At 44.6% G+C, this 11171-nt stretch overlaps 1 protein-coding gene and 1 long non-coding RNA gene across 3 annotated transcripts in view; one reads left to right on the top strand and one right to left on the bottom strand.

The window, feature by feature from the left end:
- Positions 1–1377: 1377 nt before the first annotated feature.
- LOC119011003 lies at positions 1378–3507 on the bottom strand. Its single transcript, XR_005072105.1, has 3 exons — positions 2559–3507; positions 2065–2461; positions 1378–1863 (listed from the first exon to the last, which is right to left on the bottom strand). It is a non-coding gene; the product is annotated as an uncharacterized LOC119011003 (long non-coding RNA).
- The window catches only part of LOC119011000 (SPRY domain-containing SOCS box protein 4-like), an 81739-nt gene continuing 72778 nt past the window's right edge, over positions 2211–11171 (top strand). For both annotated transcript variants that reach the window (XM_037083716.1, XM_037083717.1), the window contains exon 1: positions 2211–2343. The gene's annotated coding sequence lies outside the window, so the exon portion shown is untranslated. The remainder of the gene's footprint in view (positions 2344–11171) is intronic.

Here is an 11171-nt window from a genome sequence, read left to right as displayed (position 1 = left end):
TTCCTTAATCTAAAAACATCCTTCTAGTGAACTTCTGGTGAACAGAAAAACTTCCCTGACTCGGCCGCTGTGGTCTCAGTGCACACCTCCGCAGTCCACATGAAACTGATCAAGTCTGCACAGTTTCCACATTCAAAATCTTGTGTGTTCACGCAATGGTGCTCTTGAACGCTCTCATTTCCCTCCCTGTCACAGTATCATTTCAGAGGCAATCCAAGGCCTGTCTTGTACCTTGTAATTACTATTGATTTCCAGTCTCCATTGACATGTTGGCAGCCCATAGTTGCTGTCGGTGCTTGAAAAAAAGTTAGCTGACTCATTGTAAATGTTTCCCGTCAAACACTAACAGCTGTTGTCTTTTAGCTCAACTGCAGTGATACTTGAGCTCAAATTACCAAAATGTGACATTAACAGACAACTGGACAAGAACATTTCACTTCATGTTACCTCTCATTTCAGTGTTTGTATGCAGTTCAAAAATCTTTGACCTGCTTGGACAGAAGGCAGCCTCATGCAGAGTTGAATGAAACCTGGAACATTGGGTTTTTTGCCAGCTCAGTCACTGATGTGTTTTTGTTTTGTTTGTTTTTTTAAAACACAAAAGTAAATAAAAATCAACATGCAACTGAAATCTGCCTTTTTTCTCTTCATTTGTTTTTTGTTTTGTAGAACATGTTTGTTGTTAAATGGAACTTAAAGGATGAAATATGTAAGAACTTAAAGGGGGCAGAACATGAACAGAGTGACAGCTAACTACTGCTATTTGTAGCTGCTGTCAGCTCAGTTGGCTGTGCATCTAGCGGACTGGACAGGGAGCTCAAGTGCTTGGGGAATTTTGGTGTGTACACCGCTGGCATAGGGGCTTAGGACAAGACAGGCCTGTGCCAGCTGGTTAGGATGCTAACTTCAGTAATAATACAATACTTAAATAGCTTTGTCTTCACATTCTGTTGTGTATTTTAAATGGTTAAATTAAAACTATTGCATGCTGCACCTTTAACACATTCCTATGGGAGTGTTTGTCCCAAAGATGCTCACTATAGATAGTAAAATATACACATTTACCTGTACAGGTATTAAAATAAAAGTAGACAAATACAGGCTATGTAAACACACGTGAAGGGAGATGCAAAATATGATGGTGCAACCTCCAGTTTCTCAGAAATTAGAGTACCAAGAGGGAAGAGTCAACAATCTGTATTTACCTGCTAGCACCACCAGGTGGAGCCAGATAGCTCCTGATGAGAGCGACCACTGCTAAAGTTCAATTTACTGAATTCATTGATCTTCGTCTCTCTAAATTGCAGTCACGATAATTTCATCCTCACACGTTAGCGGCCAATAAGGGCATCGATTTTTATTAAGTTCTCTCTAATGCACGCGTAACACAAACAGCAGAATTTGTCAATAAGTGTGGCTGGACGGAAATTGGAACGATCAATCATCATACGTGTCCTAGCTGTGATTTTTTTTTTATTTTATTTTTTTTAAAAGGCCATCGGACATTGGTTTGTATTGATTCTGTTGTGCAGCTGTTATGGTTGTTCAGCAGAAACAGCACACACACACACACACACACACACACACACACACACACACACACACACACACACACACTGATCCTCAATGTAAATCAATCTACCTCAGCAAAATCGCCTGGATTTCAGATATTACAGCAGATCAGTCCATTGATCTTGTGGTTATGTAGCTGAATTGACTTCCACTTTGCACAGGTCTCTGATTGGTTTAAGTGATAAAGATTCATTCTGCTGGAGATGTGCACAAGAACAGAGATGTAAAAGCATGGGAATAATGACGCCTTCGTGTGCTGTCGGAATCCAATCCAGATATGATCACGAAGGACTGAAAAAAGATTAAAAACAATTAACAAACTAACACAAGAAATATGATTAAAGATGAGGAATACATTTAAAACATATTGAAAAAACGATCACATCTAAAGAATACATGAGAAATATAATGAGACGTTTCCAGAAAAAAAAGTAGCAATAGTGGTATTTTAGACAGTTGAAATCTAAATTTACGAGCACTACGTGAACGCACCATGCCAGCCTAAGCCAATGGCGTTAGAGCAGAGCGCTGTGTTGTGGTAGAAGCGACCAATCAGCGCTCGCTGTGCGGAGTAAACGGACACTGAGCATCGGGACGGCGGCCGCCTGGATGTACAGAGCTCCTGCCGACTGCAACAAAGAAAAACCCCGTCGCTTTCACCGCCCAAACACATGTAACAACGCCGGAATAACGCTGCTGTCGTCGGCGGAGAGGCGGACAGAGGCCTCGGTCCTGCTCACCTCGGAGAGAAGTGTCGAGTTTGTGTTTTCGGTGAGTGTTTTCTCTGTTGACACCGGATGAGCTCGACCGCGGGAATCTGGAGCACCGGGTTCCGAGCAGCTGTAGGTAGACGAGCTCAAAGTGTGTTCAGTTCGTGTTGGGTCGAAGACTGTGTGGAGGGAAATCCAACTGTGAGAAAACAACCTCCATTTTCTGTGCGATACTTTGAGTTTGTCGCCGTGTTTGTTGAAGTTCTCACAACTTACCTGAGAAACACACAGGCAGCGTACCTGAGTGTGTGTGTGTGTGTGTGTGTGTGTGTGGTCACACTGGCGTCACCTCCTGTTGTCTTCCTCCATCTCACCTAATTCAGTCATGATCTCACTAGTAAGACAGTTCGTTGTTTAATAACTGTCTGTTTATCCATTAAGAAGATAAATCACACTGATGGTCTCCAGCCTTCATGTCCGGTGACCCTTCAAACTAAAACTAATGTCTTTTTCATTATCACCTCTTTTGTCACACACGTTGTTGCATGTGTGTGTATGTTGAGAAAACTGAAATTTCACGCTTGGGATTGTTGAAGTCAGGAGAGGTTTAAGATTCACTAGGAGGTCAAATTAGGTCGTATTTCAAAATAAAAGAGCAAAGATGTGGAGAAAAAGTCAAATCATGAACATTTCTGATGTATTTTGGTCCTGACACCTAGGTGACACCACTGACAAGTTATTTTCAAATTAATTATTTTTTCCATTATTTTAGTAACTTCGACTGATGTTAGTTGACTGTTTGTGGGAGTCTGAAGGTGCATCCAGGCTGAACATCCATCCTAATGCCCTGGCAGCTGTTTTAAGAGATATAGGTGTTGCTCTTTGCAGAATGGACTGTTTTGGTTGCACATGCATCAAAAAATGTGTCAAGACTCAATTCAACGCTTTAATCGGTCACACCGGTGTGCTGGAAATACGGCAAATGACTTTAAAAACGCTTGATGTTTTCTTGCTGTGCGGTCTTGATTTAAGTGACGCAAAAAGTGTACTTGCACTTTTATTCCTGTTAACATAATGTGTCAAGTTATTAAATTAAAAGGTCTTAATGAGTGAACTTAAAATATGGGCTGGTGCGATTAACTCTCCTCCAGTGTGAAGATTAAGTCTGGAGCCCAGATTTTTGTTAAGTAAAAGGTGCCGTGACATTTTCCTCCCCACTATGATTGTGAAGGTGACTAGGACGGGGAAACTGGAGAGCAGGTGGTGAGAGCGTGGAGGGGTGGAGACGGGTGGAGAGAGCACAAATGAGAGAGAAGAATGGGAGCAGTGGAAGAGAAAGGTAGAAAAAAAACCAAAACAAACGAGAGCAGGAGCTAGTGAACAGCGGGAACTCTCTCCCTCCTCCTTTGTGCCAGGTGCAGCGTTTGTTTTAACGGGTAAAAAGAAAAAAAAAGTGTGCGTGCATGTGGGTGGGTGAAGTCTGCCAGTTGATGGATGACCTGTCAGGATGAGGGAGGGGGGTGGTTGGTTCAGGGGGGGAAGGATGGAGGAGGAGGAGGTGGTGGTGGTGGTGCGGATGGAGCATTGTAGTGGTGACAGGGGGCCATTTATCTGTCTGGAGGATCTGACCAGCCGGTCACTGTGGGAGGCCGGGCTGCTCACTGGGACCTCCACTCGCCGGCTGCGTCCGGTTTGTTGTTGCTTTTCGTCTTCTGCTTCCCAGTTCTTCTTCCTCTGCTTCCGTGGCACTTCCTCTGAAATTCTGCGGCATTTCCTCTCCTCCATACTCGCCCTCACGTCTCCTCCGTCCTCACCGTCGCTCTACCTGTTCTTCCACCTCGTCTCTGCAGCTCCCGATCTCGGTGACACATCAGCTGTTTAGAGCGAACACTATCTCTAACACTTCGACTGCTTTCATTGTTTACATTTTTTCACAGTTTATAACTGACGGCTCAGACGCTCCATCTGACACTCGAGCTGTTTACAGTGCACTTCTTCTCAGCGGTATCGGCCACTTAGATTCCAGCTGATATTCAGATGCTTTTAGCAAAGTGCAGCCTCGCCGTCAGATTGAATTAATGGCAGTTCACCTCACTGCAAATTACGGATACGTTCATCTGTAAGTGTCATGTCTACCATACGGACATTTCTACATGTGCCGTATTACGATCCCTTTACATGCGTAGGCCCTGACTTTGATATCGGATGCTGGAAAGGACAGATGTGGAGGTAGTTTACAGGCGAGGCAGCGTGTGAAGTGTGAAACCACTTGATATTTGTAACGCGACCTCTGGATAATTTCCAGACAGGTTTGTGGCTTCAGGACACCTCCAGCTGTGTTTGTGATGGCCACAGCCAGGTATTTAAGGTCAAAGCGTGATGATTTCTTAATCCCAACCAAGTGGTGACCAAAGCAGTCTATAAGCACAAAACTGAGCCCAAAGAAATGTTAAGTTGTCACATATCTATGGTTTGCAGAAACGTACATTTATTCTGGTAACTGAGTTGCACACGTCAGCCCTGACATTTCATCTGCTTTAATATCCATATATGATATTATATCGACACTATGATATGAGACTCTATAAGGTCTTGGATCGTGATTTGCCTTTTACTGGTTTTAAAGGCTCGATTACAGTAAAACTATGTCATTTCTGAATTTCCCAGACTTTTCTTTTCCACCCTTGTTTTCGTTCTCGTCTTTTCCCACTGAGTCATTATTTCCACATTACTGATGATCGCTGATAACAAGTACCGATAGTGATCCCCGATGATATTGAAGTAGGGCATGTTCGATGTTATCCTGTCCTTTTTGAGGCGATTTTAAATATCGGAAGTGTATATCATGTATCACGATATGGTCTAGAATATTATGATATATTCTGAGATCTTATCACTGAGCCCCAACTTCAGCTAAGCGCCTTATCAGTTTGACACCCAGACTGCCACTGGGGCTTCATGTGTAAATGAAAATGTCCACTGCTTTCAGTAAACACACTTCAGCTGCTCTCAGTTCTCACACTCGGCACCTGCGCTCGTCAGGATCAGCGCGCTCGCTTAAATCTCGCTCATAAAATTTAGCCTTCCTCTGGTTCTTGTTGTACATTCTTTGCATTTTTCCTCTCTCCTCCTTCGCTCGGCTCTCTTTTCCCTCCTAATCTGTTTTCTGTCTGTCGGTACTCCTTGCCTTTTCCCTCCCTTTTTAGAAATCTCCCCTTGTCCCCTTTATCCCTCCAGAGGGACTAATAAGCAGCATTATGAGTCTGTTTGAGGCGAGAGGCAGATGGGATTCAGCTCGTAGGCCAGATAAGAGTTTTTTTTAACTCGGCTGTGTCTTATCACACCCTGTCACTGCTACTTAAACTGAACAGATACCGCCTGGCACCATGTGCAGACTGGTAAAAAATCCTCAAATTGAGATAGTGGAAGTTCTGTCTGAGGCGTGTTGGCGTAATCCCCGTGCAGAAGGGCGCCCGTGATGTCAGAGCTCTGATTTAAATGCAGTGATGGGCGACTTTTTGGGGTAGCTGGCAAACTCGACAGCCTGCCGGGAGTTTACTCGCCGTTATTACGCATCAGTTAATCAACAACTTAGTCACAGGGTAGAATTTAAGATGAGGTTTTTCTTTTTTGCCGGTTTGTCGGACACGTCGCTCATCTGCTAGGCGCGCATCACACGAGGCGATCTGGTGACAAGACCGGCAGCGTTTTTTGTAGTCGGCGCGAGCTGCTTTCCATCAGCCATCATTATTTTTAATTACGCCATTTCCCCGCCTCCCCCCACTGTGCATGTTGTGTGCCACAGCAGAGTACCGCAGGAAGCAGTCGCTAGCAGGAAGCACAGGCTCAAAGATCGGAACCTGTGAAGCCTCAAATTAGACTAAATGAAGGCACAAAATAGATCAGAGTGTTGCTCTTGTGATGGTGAGCGGCACATTTTGCCTTCCGTGATCTAAGTGCATGTCAGTGCCTGGTGACTGACTAGGCATCAATCATGAGATAATGTTATTTGGCGCTTTATTAATAAAATTAACTTAATTCTGCTGTCTCTAATATAAAATTTCATCACAATATCACGGAGCTGAAATAGACTTATTGCTAATGAGATGCAAAGATATTTAGTTTCCTGTCATGTAAGACTTAAGAAAAGCAGCGGCTCCTCACATTTGTAGATACTGTGGATTTCAGATATCTACCTGCACTATGGGCGGAGTGTCTCGCTCCTGTTTGTCATCTCCACCTACATGATTTTATGCGGCTGTAGCTAATTATTGCATCTTCGTCGTCTTCTGTTTTATACAAGGTTGCAAGAATGGAAGGAAACAGAAATGATCTGAGAGGTGTGTGGATGATTTCCACGACATAATCATGTGTGTGTCACTGACACAATATCAATAGTTGATTTTTAAATATCGCAGTCATCAATATCAGTGTATCATGACACCGTGTGTCAGAACTGAAATGTGTCAACGACTGTAGTTCATACACACATTCATGTGACTCGTGCTGTATGAACCTCTCATCCAGCGGTGAGGCTTTATTTCATGGGTCTGTAATTTCTGAATAAGATATAAATGCGATGTCATGTAGAAATTGACATTTTGTGTGATTTGCCGCCGCCCCACAGCTCCTGAGTGACAGTCTATTTAATTAATGGGAAACTCTGCAGAAACAAGTGGAGTGGCTGTGACGGAGACACCGCTCATCCGATTACAAGACACTGAACCCTCAACACGATGTCGAAGCTGCTAATTTGAGGTGAAGAAGTAACTTAATGTTGCTTTAATACCTCACAGACTCATCATTTCAAACTCACTGCTAAATTTCCATTGACTCGCCCCCCCTTCTAGTTTGTTAGACCTGCTGTGCCGTGACTAGAAGACTCTCTGCTTTATGCCAGCAAGTAATTGGAATTAATTAATTGTGAATGTCGTAGCAAATGATTGAGCTCCAACATGCTGAGCTGATCTGGTCTACATGGTGAATATTATCTCTGCTTAATGTCAGCATGTGTGTATCGTGAATGTGAGGAAGGTAGAGGGAACATGAAGTATATATAAGTGTGTGTGTGTATATAAGTAATATATCTCTGTCCTTGGACAACCATGTAAATGTACGTGTCATACACTGGCAGATGGAGTGGGAATGAATTTATATTCAGCAGCCTTTTGTTAAGTCAGTGATAGACTGCTGAGCTCACAAAAACAGCACACACACACTCACACACACACACACACACACACACTCACGTACACACATACACAGACATCACTCAAGGAAAACAGCGCTCTCATGCACCGCCACGCTCTGAAGTCAGTGACATCAGCTGCTGCAGAGAGAAACAAACAGGAAGACGAAATGTTCCCGCCGCCCTTGACAGGTGCTTTGTGTCTAAATGCAGTGTATGACCTGCGTGTGCGCGCACCTGTGTGTTTATGTGTGAGTGTGTGGGCAGTGGGGTTTTTTTTTGCGCCTGCTGATGCTCTGGTGACTCACAGAGGCCATTACAATGACAGGATAACTCGAGCGGTGGTGCACTTTGCAGTAATGCTGGCAGATTTCCCTCCCGGTGGGTGCTGATAGTGTGACTGCCAGAGACGAATCCAGAATGTCTCCCTGAAAACCAAACAACCGGTCACCGTGTGCAACTTCACGAGCGAATCCCCCTCTGTTTTAGCTTGCTCATCAGATTGTCGGGTCAAGGTTGACGCCGTCGTCTTGTCGCCGTGCTGCGGGACACGTGTCAGTCCGCTCGGGAAGAGGCTGCAGCACCTCGGGGAGACAACAGGGGACATGAAATCATTAGCGTCGTGACAAACGGGCCTTATTTGCGGCTCATGTCCGCTCCTCGTAAACCCCCGTCGTCTCAGCTCATTTCGCCCTCGCTGCGTCTCGTCTTGTCTTGTCACCGATCGTTTGGCGTCCCGTCGCTCCCAATCACCTCATCTGACATCTTGTCTGGTCTGATTGGAGGTTGGCTCCATCTTTTTGGAGTTCTGAGCGAATAGGGGCTGCATGGAGCGAGTGTCGGTCGGTGCACTCATTTACATATAAATGACAGCAGCGTCTGACGTGCGGGACTTTGGCTCATTTGTCATTTTGTGGTGATGTTTGTTTGTGTGTGTGTGTGTGTATGTGTGTCTTTCTCCTCAATATTGAATCGTTTTTCTTTTGTCCTTTCTGTGTGTCAGTGCGGCGTCATTACGTGTCGATGCCGAGACAATCAGCTCTGAATCAGCTGCCTCCCGCCGCCGTCTGCCCGTGACATCATAACTTCCACGAGACTATCTGATGGCTTTTCCAGTTGGATAAAAATCAATTGACTCATCCTGGAATGTAAAGTCGATTTGGCTGGAGCGAAAAAAACAAAACAAAAAAAACCATCATATAAATACGAGGATATTGTCACGGACTGAAAACTGACAGGGTGTAGTAACTTCCCTGATGTGCACTTAGTGCGCAACGCATGTGTTGTATCGGCTTTTGTTTTATAAAAATGAACAGGAAAAACAATAGGATTTCCTGCCAGAGACTCTCTTTAAAAGCCCTGAAGTCTTCTCATGTGTCATCTCTCAGAGTTATCGTAACAGGAATCCTGGCTGCCTTCTCCGACTGTTAGCTTATAAACCCCAAAATAGACCAGACGGCTCTCTGAGGCCGGGTTACCGCACATCATATTCCCACTTATATCAGATGTGATATTAGATTTGTCCTCGGGCTTTTCAAAAGGGGATGGGGTGAACTCACTTCTGTGACAATTATGGGAAACCCAGCCCTCGACATCCTTGTTACTGTAACAAGAAAAAGTACGGCCGAAATATGTGTAGCACCAAAATGTTTAGATACATAGAAACGTTTAGGGCCTGCGGGTAACAAGTGGATTGTATGATGATGTTTTAAATGTGAAACAAGCGCTTCTACTTCGTGAAACTCTGTTAGAAGAGTAAATCGATGCATCTCACATGTCTGTACGGTCGATATGAAACTTCAGCCAGCAGCTAGTTAGCTTAGCTTAGCATAAACGTTCCAGAAATGCCCAACTCTTCTTCTTTTAAGGCCCCCTGTCAGTGAGGCGGTCGGGTGGTTATCAAACAACATCTGAAAGCATCTTTTCCGTCTGGTGTGGCAGCACATGATGAGCTTTGACGCTTCCCCAAAACCAGACATCCCCCCGACTTCATGCCCCGTTTGACCAGGTGTGCACACGGCGAATAGAGGCAGGGTTTAATCTTCACTTAACTTTAGTACGACTGAGCGTGTAGAAATGGTTATTGGAGTTAATCGGTGAGAAATATCACTCTGATTGGCCGAGCAGTCGTGGCACAAGAAGAGAAAAGGAATAAAAAGAAAGGAAGAAGAGGGAGGGACGTCTCTTTGAGGCTGTCGCTGTAATATCTATGATCATTTATCACCTCCGCCTCTCCCAGTGACATTTGCAGCTCTTCTTCAGACACTTTTGTGATAAGAAGTAGCTACATTAGCAAGACTGGTGTCAAAAAACCATCAGCATCATCATAACAGCAGTTTGTTTGTGTGTGAGTGCATCACTTGTGCCGAGAAACGAGTGATGGGAGGTGACCCAGCAGTCAGCGTCAGCACTCATCGTGTTGTTTTGTCATGAATATATATATATATAGAAGTATGAAAGCAAGAAGATTCAGCATAGGATGATGAGAGGAGATGATGACGAGGTGTTGTGTAGTGTTTTAGCAGACCACTCGCACACTAAATCATCCCGGGGAAAGCTTTTACCGAACGCACCTGCGGCAGTCAAATTAGATCAGTCACTTCCAGGTCGGGTCTTGATGTCAGCCTCGGTACATTATTGGTTCTTTTCCCGGCTCTGCTTGCCAGACACTTCGAGCCAGATAGGAATAAAACTGAGCGAATTTTTTTTAAGTCATTACAAAAGAGAGTGCTGCCATAACTGATTATTGATTACGACTCTTCGGACTGTTGAGTCTGAGCGATTTCTGTCCAAGGCTGTCAGGGAGAGCTGCCAGTGTGGCGATAAACACCCACTTATTATCACATCATCATATAACACTGTTCGGGCTCGACGTGTGCTCTCTTTATCAAGTAAAGCAACTTTTAGTGCATCAAATGCAAAAAAAAAAGAACTGAGGGAAAGTTTTGTTTTTATTGGAATTATCCCAGAATGGTGAAAACGTCTCAACATAACGCAGCACCGTCACGTGACTGTCGAAATAGTCTTTAGCTTCTCAGGCTTGGAAACGCTGCCGATGTTATCTGCTGATACCGCAAGACAGCCAGTGTTTAAAAAGTGTGAGGGCATTTCCTCCTCTGCCTCCCACTCGCTCCCTCCTTCTCTCTTTGTCTCGCTCTCCGTCTATTTTCTGGCCATAATTACAGAGCTTGTGAAAGCCTTTAGAGTCTCATGAATATTTAGGTCTTGGAGGGGAAGTGTCGAGGGAGACCCATGTGTGGCTGGCCTGCCCTAATTATGGGGATCCACAACCTTGTGCCCGCCCACACACACACACACACACACACACACACACACACACACACACACACACACACACACACACACACACACACACACACACACACACACACACACTTAAAATGAGCACAGAAGGCCAGAAAATGATCATAAAAGCCTCCAATTTGGGAAAAGTTAATATAGACTTAAACAAAGGTGTTAGCACAAATCAGCACACACACACACACAGCGGGGAGGTAATAATAGCGCAGCTGGTTCTTTCAGCTCACTATTGTTAAATAGTGACATAATGACGGACACAAGCCCAGCGTGTGTGTGTGTGTGTGTGTGTGTGTGTGTGTGTGTGTGTGTGTGTGTGTGTGTGTGTGTGTGTGTATATCTGGCAGTCAGGAGGATGGGATGGGGTTCTTGGATGTCATGTC

This window comes from Acanthopagrus latus, chromosome 21 (assembly GCF_904848185.1).
Source record: "Acanthopagrus latus isolate v.2019 chromosome 21, fAcaLat1.1, whole genome shotgun sequence".
Taxonomy (NCBI): domain Eukaryota; kingdom Metazoa; phylum Chordata; class Actinopteri; order Spariformes; family Sparidae; genus Acanthopagrus; species Acanthopagrus latus.
The sequence above is the reverse complement of the archived record's forward strand: the minus strand, read 5'-3'. Positions and strand labels throughout refer to the sequence as shown.